At 39.4% G+C, this 15,437-nt stretch overlaps 1 pseudogene; it reads left to right on the top strand.

The window, feature by feature from the left end:
• The window catches only part of LOC132270171 (DNA mismatch repair protein MSH5-like), a 61,778-nt pseudogene extending 47,905 nt beyond the window's left edge, over positions 1-13,873 (top strand).
• Positions 13,874-15,437: the final 1,564 nt, after the last annotated feature.

The following is a 15,437-nucleotide window of genomic DNA, read 5'->3' as shown; positions in this document are numbered from 1 at the left end:
CTGTGTAGTTCGTTATAGTCTGTGTTGTCAGTACCATGCACCATGTATAATAGCTGATTTCCCGGGTAGGGAAAGGCGACACTTAACCACCTCGTGTGATTCTAAGTGATCACCGTCTATTCTGGTTGAGGTCATGTTATACATTGGATAGTTCCCTTAGGATGCATACAGATATAGTACTCATCCGATTCATAATGATTAATTTATTTGATTCTCTGATTTGGGTCATAGTAGAGAGGACTTGCTCGTGGGGTTGACCCACCATTGTTGTTATTTCAGGATACGGTCAGTACCCGTTCCAAGGTTGAGGTTAGTAGTGAGGGACCACCATCCGAACTCATCTACTCTTACGATCCAGTTCAGGGTAGAAGTTTTATGTATTACTTCAGTTTCAGTTTTTATTTACTTTTGACGTTGAACTCTCCGGTTTATATTTAGGGATTCTTGACATAGGATTTCCAAGTTGTAATAGAGTACTGTATTAAATAAAGGATGGATGTATGTTGTATTATTTAGTGTTCCTTTCCTGTCTAAATTCTTTTATTATCATCATTTTGTATTCCATGCTTGTATATTGCCAATTGTTTTTGATATCCCTCGTTTTTCGTGTATAAGCCTGATCAACTTATGCGTGGAAAATGTGGGGGTGTTAAAGTTGGTATCAGAGCATTCCAGGTTCGAGTATCTTAGGGATCTGTGATTACTATACTTCCGCGTTGTGTATTCTGATAATTAGAGCCTAAGTATTAGGGTTCTTTGTATTCTTTTAGTCGGTCCATTATAATGTACTGACGTTAGATTTTTCTGAATTGAAAAGAAGGATGTCTCGGCGTGGGACAAGGAATGCGAATCGTCATCGCAGTACTTCCCCAACTCAAAATGAGAATCAGGAATTTTCCCCCCAAGTTGCTAATATTATTGCACGAGCTGTAGCAGCTGGAGTAGCATCTGCTCTACGAAACCAGTAACCTCCTCCGATAGTACCTGTTCCTGAACCAGTGGCACAGCCAATGTCATGGGACAAAACTCGTCATTCGTTTATCAGAGGGAATCCACCATCGTTTGCGGGGTCCACAGATGTCTTGTTAGCATATCAGTGGAAACAGGAGAGCGAGCGTCATCTTCGGATGGTAATCTGTACCAAAGTGCAGAAACAGATGCTAACTACGTTTATGCTGATAGGCAATGCATTGGAGTGGTGGGAGTTTATTACTACTGTTGAAGAGAGGACCAGATTGACTTATGCTGAATTTCAAACTCGCTTTGACGATAATTATTTTCCTATGTCAGTAAGATCTGCGATGAAGACTGAATTTCTGGATCTGCAACAGGAGGATATGACTGTGGCTGAGTATGAATAGAAATTCATTAATTTGTCATTATTTGCACCAGAGGAGGTCGATACGGAAGAAAAGAAGAGAGACCGCTTTGTGAAAGGGTTGATATGGCCGATTAAAGTGGTGATCATAGGTAGTCCTGCATATACTACTTATATCCAGGTGGTTAATGCCGCTTTACAGCACTGCCAGATGAGGAGTGATTACCGGAAGTCCAAGGGAGATAAGCGGACTAACTGAGACTACCAGACAGTGGAGAAAGGAAGCAGCAGTGGTACCAAGTCCAATGATCGAGGCAGATTTCAAGGACATCAACCTTGGAAGAAAAACAAAGGAAACCCAGATGTGCAGAGGGATAGAGTCCCTAATCAGGGTAGACAAGGTGGGGTGACTCAGACCGGACAGGAACAGTGGTCGGGAAATCAACAGAGAAGGCAGGCAGGTCCTTTTACGGGACGTTGTTATCACTGTAGAGAGATTGGGCATCCGGCCAAGATGTGTCCCAAAGCTAAGCAGGGACAGTATGGGCAGCCGAGACCTAATCAGCCATTACCTCTACCGGCCCCGCCGATGCCACGTGGGCAAGTTCAGAATTTTCCAGCACTTCCAGCACCACCATTTCCTCCGGGACAACCTCCACAGCAGTTGCATCATGGCAGAGTTTATAACTTCATGCCACATAATGCGCAGGCTCCTCAGGCTATTGAGGGTATGTTTTCTATACATGGTAGAACTGCTCGTATACTGTTTGACACTGGTGCATCACATTCTTTTGTGTCTAGATCTTTTGTTATCTTATCTGGTATGACGACTCAGTTATGTGACCAACCTCTTAATATTTATACACCATTGGGAGTTGGCGCAATTTTACGAGAGTGTAGCGGTGATATCCTTATAGATATGGGCCGGCTTCGATTTCTTACAAATTTGTTAGTGTTAGATATGCATTCGTATGATGTTATACTTGGGATGGACTGGTTATCTCAGTATCATGCTCAGGTTAACTGTTACGAAAAGTCTATTGTATTTGCTATACCAGGACAGGGGATGTATCTTCTTATTGTACCACAACCTGATAGAGGGCCTAGCACTTATTTATTCGTTCTTGAGGAGGACTCACAGGAAGCGACTGCGGTATCTCTTGACAGTATTCCGGTAGTACAGGAATTCCAGGACGTATTCCAGGAAATTCTAGGCTTGCCACCGAGTCGAGAGATAGACTTCGTCATTGATTTAGCTCCAGGCACTACGCCTATTGCTAAGGCGCCGTACAGAATGGCACCAGTAGAGATGCGAGAGTTGAAAGATCAAATTCAGCAGTTGCTCAGCCAGGGATTTATTCATAGGAGTACTTCACCATGGGGAGCACCAGTACTGTTTGTCAAGAAGAAGGATGGATCTCTTCGTCTTTGTATTGATTACAGAGAACTGAACAAGGTCACTATTCGTAACAAGTACCCGTTGCCCAGAATTGATGACCTGTTTGATCAGTTGAAGGGAGCTACTTACTTCTCAAAGATCGATTTGAGGTCTAGTTATCATCAACTACGAGTCAGAGAACAAGATGTTCCAAAGACAGCATTTCTCACAAGGTACGGATCTTATGAGTTTCGTGTTATGCCTTTCGGTTTAACGAACGCTCCAGCTGTCTTTATGGACTTGATGAATAGAGTATTCAGAGAGTACTTAGATCAGTTTGTCATTGTTTTCATTGATGATATTCTGGTTTACTCTAAGTCGGAGAAGGACCATGCCAGACATTTACGCACAGTGTTGCAGACACTTCGAGAACATCAGTTATTTGCGAAGTTTGAGAAGTGTGAATTTTGGCAGAAAGAGGTCAAATTTCTGGGTCATGTAGTGTCAGAAGAAAGGTTAGCAGTAGATCCAGCCAAGGTTGCGGCCGTTATGGAGTGGGGACAGCCTACCTCACCGACAGAGATTCGCAGTTTTCTGGGATTGGCAGGGTATTATCGCAGGTTCATCCAGGGATTTTCCAAAATTGCAGGTCCACTTACTCATCTGACTAAGAAAAATGTACCATTTGTATGGGATGATTCTTGTCAGACTGCTTTTGCTGAATTGAAGAGTAAGTTAACTTCTGCACCTATCTTAGCCACACCTCAGAGTGGAATCGAGTATTTAGTATTTACCGACGCTTCTCTGAAGGGTTTGGGTTGTGTGTTGATGCAAGAAGAGCGACCAGTTTCTTATGGGTCTAGGAAGCTTAAGCCTCATGAGCTTAATTACCTGACTCACGATCTAGAGCTCGCAGCAGTGGTTTTTGCCTTGCGTATTTGGAGGCATTATCTTTTGGGGGAGACTTTTCGATTGTTTAGCGATCATAAAAGTCTACAATATTTGTTCGCACAGAGGGAACTGAATATGAGACAGCGCAGATGGTTGGAGTTCGTGAAAGACTATCATTTCTCTATACAGTATCATCCAGGGAAAGCAAATGTTGTAGCAGACGCACTCAGCCGCCGACCCTATGTCAGCCTTTCGGCTTTGTTTGCAACAGAGTGGGATGCTTTGAAGACTGTTGATGAGTTAGCAGACGCTTTTATGGCATGTGTGGTAGTAACTCCTTCTATCATTCATCAGGTCATTCAAGCGCAACTCTCAGATCAACAGTGTATTGATCGGGTTTCGGAGTTAGCCTCCGGAGATGTTCCTTTTTATTCTATAGGGACTGATGGAGGATTGAGGTACAAGGGACGTTTAATTGTGCCTTCAGCTGACAATCTGAGAAATGTTGTGATGAGAGAGACACACACTTCTCAGTTCTCTGTACATCCAGGGGGAGACAAGATGTATCAGGACATGAAACGCCAGTTTTGGTGGGCCGGCATGAAGAGAGACATAGCTATCTTTGTCTCTAAATGTAGCACCTGTCAGATGATTAAGATTGATCATCAGAGACCGCCAGGATCGTTACAGCCACTTCCCATACCAGAGTGGAAATGGGAGAGTATTTCTATGGACTTTATAGAGGGATTACCTACTTCGCATCATAATCATAACTCTATTTGGGTCATTGTTGATAGATTGACCAAGTCCGCTCATTTTCTGCCTGTTCGTTCAAACTTTACGTCAGAACAGTATGCTAAGCTGTATATTACAGAAATGGTGAAACTTCATGGCGTACCATTGTCCATCGTATCAGATAGAGATCCGAATTTTGTATCAGGATTTTGGAGGAGCTTTCAGCAGGCTTTGGGTACAGAACTTTATCTTAGCACTGCCTATCATCCTCAGACAGATGGACAGACTGAGCGAGTTAATCAGATTTTAGAAGACATGTTGCAGGCATGTGTTCTTGATTTTAAGGGCAATTGGGAGGAATATTTGCCGCTGTCAGAGTTTGCTTATAACAATAGTTATCAGAAAAGTATTGGCATGGCACCATTTGAGGCTTTGTACGGTAGACCGTGTAGGTCTCCTGTCTGTTGGCTTGGAGTTGGTGAGAACAGCTTTTTGGGTCCTGAATTTATTAAGGACACGTCAGAAAAGATCGCTATCATTAGGGATCGGATGCGTACAGCTCAAAGCAGACAGAAAAGTTATGCTGACCGTCGAACTCGTGTTTTGGAGTTTAAGGTTGGTGATCAGGTTTTGCTTAAGGTTTCTCCCATGAAGGGAGTAATGCGGTTTGGGTCCAAGGGTAAGTTATCGCCTCGTTTTGTGGGTCCTTTTATGATTACAGATCGGATTGGGGCAGTAGCTTATCGTCTGGCTCTACCAGATAATCTTCATAGGGTACATAATTCTTTTCATGTATCCATGCTGCGGAAATTTCTACGGGAAGAAGATCGATATCAACACATTGATGTGGGTGAGATTGAGTTGCAACCCGATGCAACCTATTTGGAACAACCTTACTGTATTCTCGATCGTAGGAATCAGATATTGCGCACGAAGACTATTCCATTAGTACGTGTACAGTGGAGTCATCATAGTGCTACAGAGTCTACTTGGGAACGGGAAGATATTATCCGTGCCAAGTATCCAGAGCTCTTTAATACAGGTATGTAGTGAATTTCGGGGACGAAATTCCTTTATTAGGAGGGGAGAATGTAATACCCCGTATTTTATTAAAGAGTTTAGTTTATTTAAATTCATTTATGTGTGGATTTCTTTACCTATTATTGTGCATGCTACATTATTATATTAAGTTCATTTAATGGTGCATGTAAATTAATTGTGTATGTTAAAATAGTAAATTTATTCATTTAATTGTGCATGTATTATTATTAATCATTTTTATTTGTTGGTTATGTTTATATTAAGCATTATTAGCTAATTAAAGTATTATATTTGTGTTATAAAGTATTATGATGATATAATGTATTCTAATCTAATAATAATAATTATTATTATAATAGTTTAATAATAATAATAATAATAATAATAATAATATAATTATAATAATTATAAAAGTTTATTAATAATAATACTAATAATAATAATAATAATAGTATTAAATCATAAGTGATGATGAAATTAGAGATTAGGATAGGATTTCATTAATGTTTATGGGTAAGACTTGAAGCCATATGGTTGGGAATGTGGTTAATTAAATGCAAAATTAGATATTTGTAATATTTATATTATATAAATTGTATATAAATTAGCTAGCCTACCTTAGAAGGAATGGAAGGGAGTTAGAAAAAGTTATAATTTTTAGTGAGCAATTGTAAAAGTGTGGAAAGGAAGAGAGAGAAAGAAAGGAGTTTGGATCGGTGTAGGAGAAATTTACCCGACTACGCGCAACCGGCGGATTTATTTTAAATCCCAAAAAGGCAAGTTATTATCTACTTTTCCCCTTTGAGTCCATAAATTATTCATTACATTTATTCGGCTATTTTTTTAGTTAGAAACCATGCTAGGACAATGCTAAATTAAATATTTAATTTATTAAAATAATGTGATATTAATTATTTAAGGGTTAAATAATTTATTATTGGCCTAGGTAATTAATTGAAACTTAAGAATTGTTATTTAAGGCTTTAGAAATTTTTCTAGAATTTTTGGGCAATTTTCGGAATTTTTCTGCATGTTCCGACGACCTTCCGGCGAGTTTTCCGGTCGCCGGCAATGGGGGAGATGACCGGAGTGATCTGGTGTGATGCGGCGCACCATAGGAGGGTATGCGCGTGCATCTGGGCCATTAACAGGAGCGATTGATCCGGTGCACCGCGGTCCATGTTACCGCGGTACACCCGGATCTGTGAGCGTTGGATGGAGGGAAGATAGGTGGATTGATCCGGTGTGGCGCGCATGTAGGAAAGATGATGCAGCCAACCAACCGAAGGACGCCGCGTCAGCAAGAAGCCATCAACGCGCGCGTGGAACTCTCCAGACGCGCGTGGGAGCGCGTGCGCACGCGTGGCTGATGCCAGATGCGCGTGGAGGCGCGTGGGAGAGTGGGGAAGGTTGGGCTGCGCGTGGGGAAGCTTAGGGCGGCACGTGGGGGCGCGTAAAGGGCTTTGTCAGCTGCTGAAAATTACCAAAATACCCCTAGGGCCTGTTTTGTAAATTCCAGAACCTTAAACTTGGATTTTTAGGTACTGGGTTGGTATTTACAGGTTTAACGGGCCACCAAATTAGTATTTTAATACCCGTTAATTATTCTTATGGCCGATTAGTCTTTTTTAAGCATTTATTGGCTCGTTTACAGTACGGATATTAATGTGATTTATTTAACGACATTGTTAAATATAGATAGTGTTATTATTGTATTAAATGGTATTAATCATTGCTTTGAAATTAAATAATGCCATGGTTTTAGTTATATAAATTATCCATGTTATATTATGGGATGTTTATACTATTAATCATATATAAACCATGATTATTATGCTGTGTGCATTTCAGAGAATAAATGGACTGTTTTAATTATGTCGCATTTATTTTATATGGATGTGTTGCCCTATAGAACCATGTAAGCTGGCTAATAAGTTTCGACTCATTTATACCTTATGCATTCGTTGCTATAGACAGATGTGTGGCTGTCGGGGTATGTGGTTTAATATTATTGGCATGTGTTGCCTAATTTATATGCTCAGTATATTCATCAGTACTTTTAGAGGTGTTATCACTGTGTAGTTCGTTATAGTCTGTGTTGTCAGTACCATGCACCATGTATAATAGCTGATTTCCCGGGTAGGGAAAGGCAACACTTAACCACCTCGTGTGAGTCTAAGTGATCACCGTTTATTCTTGTTGAGGTCATGTTATACATTGGATAGTTCCCTTAGGATGCATACAGATATAGTACTCGTCCGATTCATAATGATTAATTTATTTGATTCTCTGATTTGGGTCATAGTAGAGAGGACTTGCTCGTGGGGTTGACCCACCATTGTTGTTATTTTAGGATACGGTCAGTACCCGTTCCAAGGTTGAGGTTAACAGTGAGGGACCACCATCCGAACTCATATACTCTTACGATCCAGTTCAGGGTAGAAGTTTTATGTATTACTTCAGTTTCAGCTTTTATTTACTTTTGACGTTGAACTCTCCGGTTTATATTTCGGGATCCTTGACATAGGATTTCCAAGTTGTAATAGAGTACTGTATTAAATAAAGGATGGATGGATGTTGTATTATTTAGTGTTCCTTTCCTGTCTAAATTCTTTTATTATTATTATTTTGTATTCCATGCTTGTATATTGCCAATTGTGTTTGATATCCCTCGTTTTTTGTGTATAAGCCTGATCAACTTATGCGTGGAAAATGTGGGGGTGTTAAATTATGTTTATGGGGCAATTGATCTATTGGACCTAAATCAGGTTTATTTTTGGGACTACAGTCAGAACTTTTGGGGGGAGCAATCAGAACTATTCACCAGGTACACCGTCTCATATATTTCCAAGTTATGGACCGGTCTGAAATTTTTCATCCTATTGGCACTACCATGGAGGGTTGTTTAAACTACATTCTTTGGTCTCAAGCTATGTCTAGTTTTCTTAAAGGTAAGAAACTATAGCGCTTTATTACCGGTGATCTATTTGAGCCAGTGCAAGTCCAAACAGAAACAAGAGAAAAATATGGTGATCGTCTTGAAGAATGAGATAGCAAAAATCATCAAATTATTACTTCGTTTCGTAATACCTGTATCTCATCCATTACTATAGAATTTAGCAAGTTTAATTCTGCAAAATCCATCTGGGATTTTTTAAAGCACTGTTACACCACTACTAATCCCGGCCATCAATATCGACTTCTGACCAATCTGCACAACAAAACTCAACAGCCTGGTCAATCTATCAGTACCTTTGTCTCTGAAATACATGCTATTTGGGATCAACTATCTCTTTCTGAACCTACTTGGTCGTATGCTACTGATGCTACAAAGTTTACTACCTATCGAGATCGGTAACGTGTCATCATGTTTCTCATGGCTCTTCAACCCTCATTTGAACCCATTCGAGCCTCTCTCCTTCATCGGCATCCTCTGCTTACCTTAGAAGAGGCTATAACCGAGCTTCTTTCAGAAGAAACTCGTCTAAATACATCTCAACCTCAGGTTACCGATGCAGCTCTTGCTACTCATTATCTCAGAAAGAAACCAACCTCATATTTCTCCTCTCCCAAGGAGTGTACCTACTATCACAACACTGATCATGCTTTATTAACCTGTCCCACCAGAATCTGCAAGTTTTGTCACAAGAAAGGCACATGTCACTACCAAAGTGATTGTCCCAAGAACTGGCAATCTCGCACCAATTCTTCCAGAGGTACTTCATCCAGCCACAGACATCCATCTTCATCCTTCACCGCTGTCACTGCTGAGGGGTCCTGTCCTCTAGCTCCTACAATCACAACGATGTCTACTAATGATATAGAGGCTCTTCTTAAGCAGATTCTCTCTAATAATGGTACTCCTCCTTCCACTATTATGTCAGTTACCTCAAGTAATTCTTGGTTTTTTTTATTCTGGCTATTGTAATCATATGACCTCTGATTCTACAATGTTTTCTAAACATCATCCTGCCATCAATACAACTACAATTCATACAGCTGATGGATCTCACTTACATGTCAATCACATTGGTCAAATTTCCACCCCCAATGTCTTACTCTCAAATACCTTCCATATACCAAAACTTACAATTAATCTTATCTATGTTGGTCAAATATGTGAACTTGGACTTAATGTCATTTTTTTTTCTTCCGGTTGTCATGTACAGGATCCACAGACAGGGCAGACCTTTGGGATAGGCCGGAAAGTGGGATATCTCTTTGAGCTCATCTATCTCCGCATTCCTTCTCATCGGCTCTCTACACTTTCCACTGTTGCTTCAGCAACCTTTACTCCCTCACTTAGCCTTTGGCATTCTCGATTAGGTCATGTGTCTATTGGCGTTTACGCTCCTTAGTGTTAACTGGTCGATTAGGTTTAGTTAAATTGATGATGTAACTTGTTTGCCTTGTCAACTTACAAAACAACCTGTTTTACCTTTCAATAAAAGCACATCTATTACTTCTGCTCCTTTTGACCTAGTTCACTTTGATGTATGGGGACCTTCTCCTCACACTACAATGGGAGGATCCAATTACTTTGTTATTTTCATGGATGATTTAGTCACGATTTACTTGTTTATATCTTATAAAAAATCGCTCTGAACTACCCCAACTTTATTATGATTTTGCAAACATGGTCAAAACCCAGTTTTCCCGATCCATCAAGATCTTCCCTGCTGATAATGCTATAGAATATAATGAAACAAATTTTCTAAAATTTCTTCGCCAACATGGCACGATCTCTCACTCTTCTTGTCCTGGCACATCCCAACAAAATGGGCGTGCTGACCGTAAACATAAGTATATCTTAGATACTGATCGTTCTCTCCTCATATCTAGTTCCTGTCCTGAGCATTTTTGGGGGGAAGCAGCTCTCACTGCTGTATACACCATTAACCATGTTCCAATGCCTATTATTGGCAATCAATTTCCCTATGAACGCTTATATAGGATCCTTCCGGCTTATAATCTACTCAAAGTTTTTGGATGCGCCTGTTTTGTCTTACTTCAACCTTATGAACGCACCAAATTAGAGCCTCAGGCTTGTTTATGTTGTTTTTTGGGTTATGGAATTAAATACAAAGGATACAGATGTTGAGATCCCATTTCCAAACGTCTTCGTATCTCTCGTCATGTCATCTTTTGGGAACACAAAATGTTCACTTCTCTCTCCAAATTCTATCTATCTTCATCTTCTACTACCTCTTTTTTTTACCGATTCTTCAGTTAAACTTTTCCCAGCCGATGCAGATATCATATCCTCATCTAAGATCCCAACCATTGCTCCAGATACAACGTCTCCATCTAAGCTCCCACAAATGGCTTTACTTGACGAATATGCTTCATCTGATGTTCCTGTTACTGAATCTCTATATGAGCTCCCACAAATGGCCTTACCTGACGAATCTGTTTCATTTAATGGTACTGCTACTGAATCTTCTTCATCAGATATCATCACTACTGCTAAACCTCCTCGCCAATTTGATCAGGTAAGAAAACCTCCTAGTCATTTACGTGATTTTCAGTGTTTTTCTACTATCATGTCTCATCATGAGCCTCAATCCTACCGTGAGGCTAGTTCTAACCCCCTTTGGCATCAAGCTATGGTAGAAGAATTACAGGCTTTCGCACAAGCTCAGACCTGGGACATGGTTGCTTTTCCCTATGACAAAACTATTGTTGGTTGTAAATGGGTTTACAAAATCAAAACTCGTTCTGATGGTTTTGTGGAATGGTACAAAGCTCGTCTTGTTGCAAAAGGTTTCACCCAAGAATATGGCATTGACTATGAGTAAACATTTGCCCCTGTTGCTTGACTTACTTCTGTTCGTAGCCTATTAACTGTTGCAACAAACCGCAAATGATTATTGTTTCAAATGGATGTGAAAAATGTGTTTCTCAATGGCGATCTCACTGAAGAAGTATATATGAGACCCCCTCCAGGATATAACCATTCTTCACACCAAGTCTATAAACTCTGTCGAGCACTATATGGTCTTAAACAAGCTCCAAGGGCGTGGTTTGCAAAATTCAGTACTACAATTGGAGATTTTGGATTTACTTCAAGCTCATATGATTCCAGTCTTTTCATCCGCAAGACTGACTCTAGTATTACTCTTCTTTTACTTTATGTTGATGACATGATAATCACTAAGAATGATCTTGATGGTTCTCTGCACTCAAAAAATTTCTTAGTCATCACTTTGATATAAAGGATCTTGGGCGCCTCAGTTATTTCCTAGGCTTAGAGATTCTCTCTGATTTAGATGGCTATTATCTCTCCCAAGCCAAGTATTCCTCTGACATTCTTGCTCGTGCTGGACTCATGGATTGTAAAACAGCTCCCACTCCACTTGAGACCAATGTCAAGCTCACTCCTCTAGATGGTACACTCCTCAGTAATGCTACATTGTATCGACAGTTGGTTGGCAGTTCGGTATATCTTACTGTTACTCGACCTGACATCACTTATGTTGTGCATTATCAACCAGTTCTTATCTGCACCTCGCTCTACCCACTATACTGCTGTACTACACATCCTTTGATACATAAAAGGGACTATGTTTCAGGGCCTTCACTTTTCTTCTCACACTTCACTTGAATTACATGCCTACTCTGATGCTGATTGGGCAGGTGATCCGACTGACCGACGTTCCACTACTGGCTACTGCTTCTTCCTCAAGAACTTATTTGGCTTCGATGGCTCTTAAGAGATATGGGTATTTCTCACTCCACTGGTACAGTTCTCTATTGTGATAATCGGAGTGCTATTTACATTGCTCATAATGATGTCTTCCATAAACGCACCAAACATATTGAAATTGATTGTCATATTGTGCGTCAACATGTTGCTCGGGGTACTGTTTGTCTTCATTCTATAATTTTCGCTGATCAGACCGCTAAAATTTTTACCAAAGCTCATCCGCCAGGCAGATTTCAGGAATTAATTTCCAAACTCAAGTTGGTTTCTGCTCTACCACCTTGAGTTTGAGGGGAGATGTTAACATAATTAGATTTTAGCCGTTGTATAGATTGTTACCATAGTTAGATTATATTATAGCTGTTGTACAGATTGTTGCCATGATTATTGTATAGCCATTGGTGATCTCTCACCTATTTATACCTCTCCTTGAACATGATTTATTCACACTTCAATATACAGAATCTCTACATTTCATATATGTCTATCTCTCTTTTTGTCTCTTATAATCAACAGCATGGAAATGAATTACATCCAACATATGGGCATTGGCAACAAGGCGTCAAGTCTGCTTACCTTTATTTGTTCTTTTTTACTTTTTCCTTTCTTTTTTTCTCGTTTTATTAAACTTAGAAAATGGGTCTCTATCTTTCAATCTGCCATATGATATACAACAATGGAATATTCTTAGGGTTGAATAGATTCACTTAGGTGATCATCATTTTGTTATTGTTCCGGTGCTCTCTTAAGTATTAGCACACTATGGCTGTTCAGTACATATATTGGAACACTATCACTAACACCATACCAAGTCCCTTGCAATTTTTATTTGCAATGACACATTGGATCATAATGGGCTCGACTCTGGCCGAGTCCGTTACGATTTGATCAAGTGAGTTCATATCATCTAATATGTTGTACCCTGTTTATAGAACCATCACTATTCAATACATAGTTACATACATGGGAGCGCGTAGCACACATGCACATGAGATAAGTCATTTCTAAAAAGGAAATACATTACCTGGCGTGTTTTCCACTTCTGCGGGGTCCTGGAAGGGAAAAACTGGATCTGTGATTTGTGAATTCTATCTTCCACCATTGTACCAAGCAAATGGCCCTTAGGTTAAGTCATTTTGCAAATACTAGAACCAATAGATGCATTCTCTGGCAGGTCTCACCCTCCTGTGCATGTAGCAATTTTTTATGAAAGCATTCTTTAATAGGTCTCAGCTTCCGGTACATGCAGCAATTCCTCTCTCTCTCTCTCTCTCTCTCTCTCTCTCTCTCTCTCTCCATTTAAGCATTCTGGTCTTGGGCATTTTCCATTATCATTTCAAGTGCCTCCTGCTTTAACACATCGAGGATGTCTTTGGTTGCTAGAATTTGTCGGGGTAAATCCCATGTTTTCACTCCCATGACAGGCATATAAGGGATTTACTCTGAGCTTAACTTCTCGATGCTCTAATTATTCTGATATCACTGACTTCATTGTTCATGTAGGTGTCCCAGAGGAAGTGATAAGGAGAGCAGGACTTATATTGGATACTATCGGAAATGATTACCATGTTGGGCGATTGTGCAACGAGAAGATATCAGCTCAAGATCAGCAATACAAGGCACTACACGTTCAGTGAGCCCGATTTTGAATAGAATCAAACTTGGAACTTGACATATATATGTCTGCTCTAACACTAATGGCATTTACTTTCTCAACCTAATGCAGGATGTAGTTGAAAAGATGTTAGCCTTCGACACTCTCAGGGGAAATGTGAACCTCTTCTTCCAGGATATACTTCCCTCTTAATTACTCTGTAAAGCATCACACAAGTGTCCTCGTCTTTTCCAATTTATCAATTTCATGTATTCAGAAGTGCCAATATTGTAATGAAATTTAAAACCAGAAGGTAAACAAAGTTACACTTCACTGTCATGGCCACCTTTTTTTCTCCTCACTGACTCAATTATCTAGTTTTATCTGAATTTTAACTCGATATTGTTTAAAGTTGTGGTATATGTGCTTACACACACACACACACACACACACATATATATATATATTGGGAACGCATTTGGGAACGCATTTTTTAGTGTGTTGAACCAAAGACCTAAGAAGCCAATTTAAACTTTGGATGGTCTGCAAAATCCAGATATACGCAATTAGTTAATCACATGCATAATTTAAGTTCAGATCACGTATTTGATGAGTGGAATTAACCGCAAAGCCCTTACTAATTGAGCTAGCACGGGCAGATTTACATGCATTTTGTCCTTACTTTAAACCCTTCAACTCTCTTTTAGAGAAGTAGGAGTAGTATTTCTGGCCAAAACTTCAACAAATGAAAAGGAACTTTAATAGTCATTTCAAAGCTTGGCATTGTGACTCTTACCATTATCAGTAATATGCTAGGAAAGTATCTTTCAGTAATCAGATTGAAAACCTATAAATCTCTAGAGGAATTATGTTATCTGTATTATTATTATTATTATTATTATTATTATTATTTATCAATGTTATCTGTATTTCATAACAAATCCTATAGACAAGAACAGGACTCAAAAAATAGGAGAGCATCCAAAGAAACTTCAGTAAGAGCCAAACCGTCATTGATAAGGTCTCCTTGTTGGAATACAACCATACTTTTAAATCTGTGTGAGGGAGGTTCAGTATAAGATACTAGTTCATCAAGTCTTAACATGCTCCCTTTTTTAATTATTGTTATAGTTTTTAGGGTTAATTCCACCTACACCCCCTGGAGTTTGTCAATATTTCACTTACACCCTCTCTATGTTTCATAATTTCACCTACCACCCCTGTCAGTGATGACCGTCCACTTTATTAACTGAAATGTGTAATTTTACGGTATTGCCCATTAATTATATATTGATATTTATATAAAGATATACCTGAGAGTAAAATTACCGAACTGACCTTAGTTTTATGTTACTAAAGTGATCCCAACACTTCGTTTTTTTTGTTCCATATATAGAAACCCACAAATACGATAAAAAGAGAAAGGGTGACAGTGAGAGAGAGTGAGACACAACCCTATTTTGTGTGATTTATTTGCTTTGAATCATGTAATCAAACCAAACGAAGAACGTAATCGGAGCGAAACATAGTTTGATTTCAAGAACGATCACTATTAGGGCTTGGTGACTACGAACGATTGCGATTAGGGCTTTCTGAGCACTAGGTATGTATTAAACGTTGTTTGCCTGTTTAGATTTTAGGGTTTGTTGTTATGATTTTGTATGTGAGGGTTTTTCTGTTCTGATTATATTAATCGCAAATTAGGTTTTCTGACTATGACGTTGACTTGCAATTAGGGTTTGTTGTTAAGATTTTAGGCTTTACTATTATAAACCAT

Source organism: Cornus florida, unplaced genomic scaffold (assembly GCF_030987335.1).
Source record: "Cornus florida cultivar Cherokee Brave unplaced genomic scaffold, ASM3098733v1 CherokeeBrave_3.0.0_Hap2_Chr01, whole genome shotgun sequence".
NCBI lineage: Eukaryota > Viridiplantae > Streptophyta > Magnoliopsida > Cornales > Cornaceae > Cornus > Cornus florida.
This window is presented reverse-complemented; position numbering and strand designations above follow the sequence as displayed.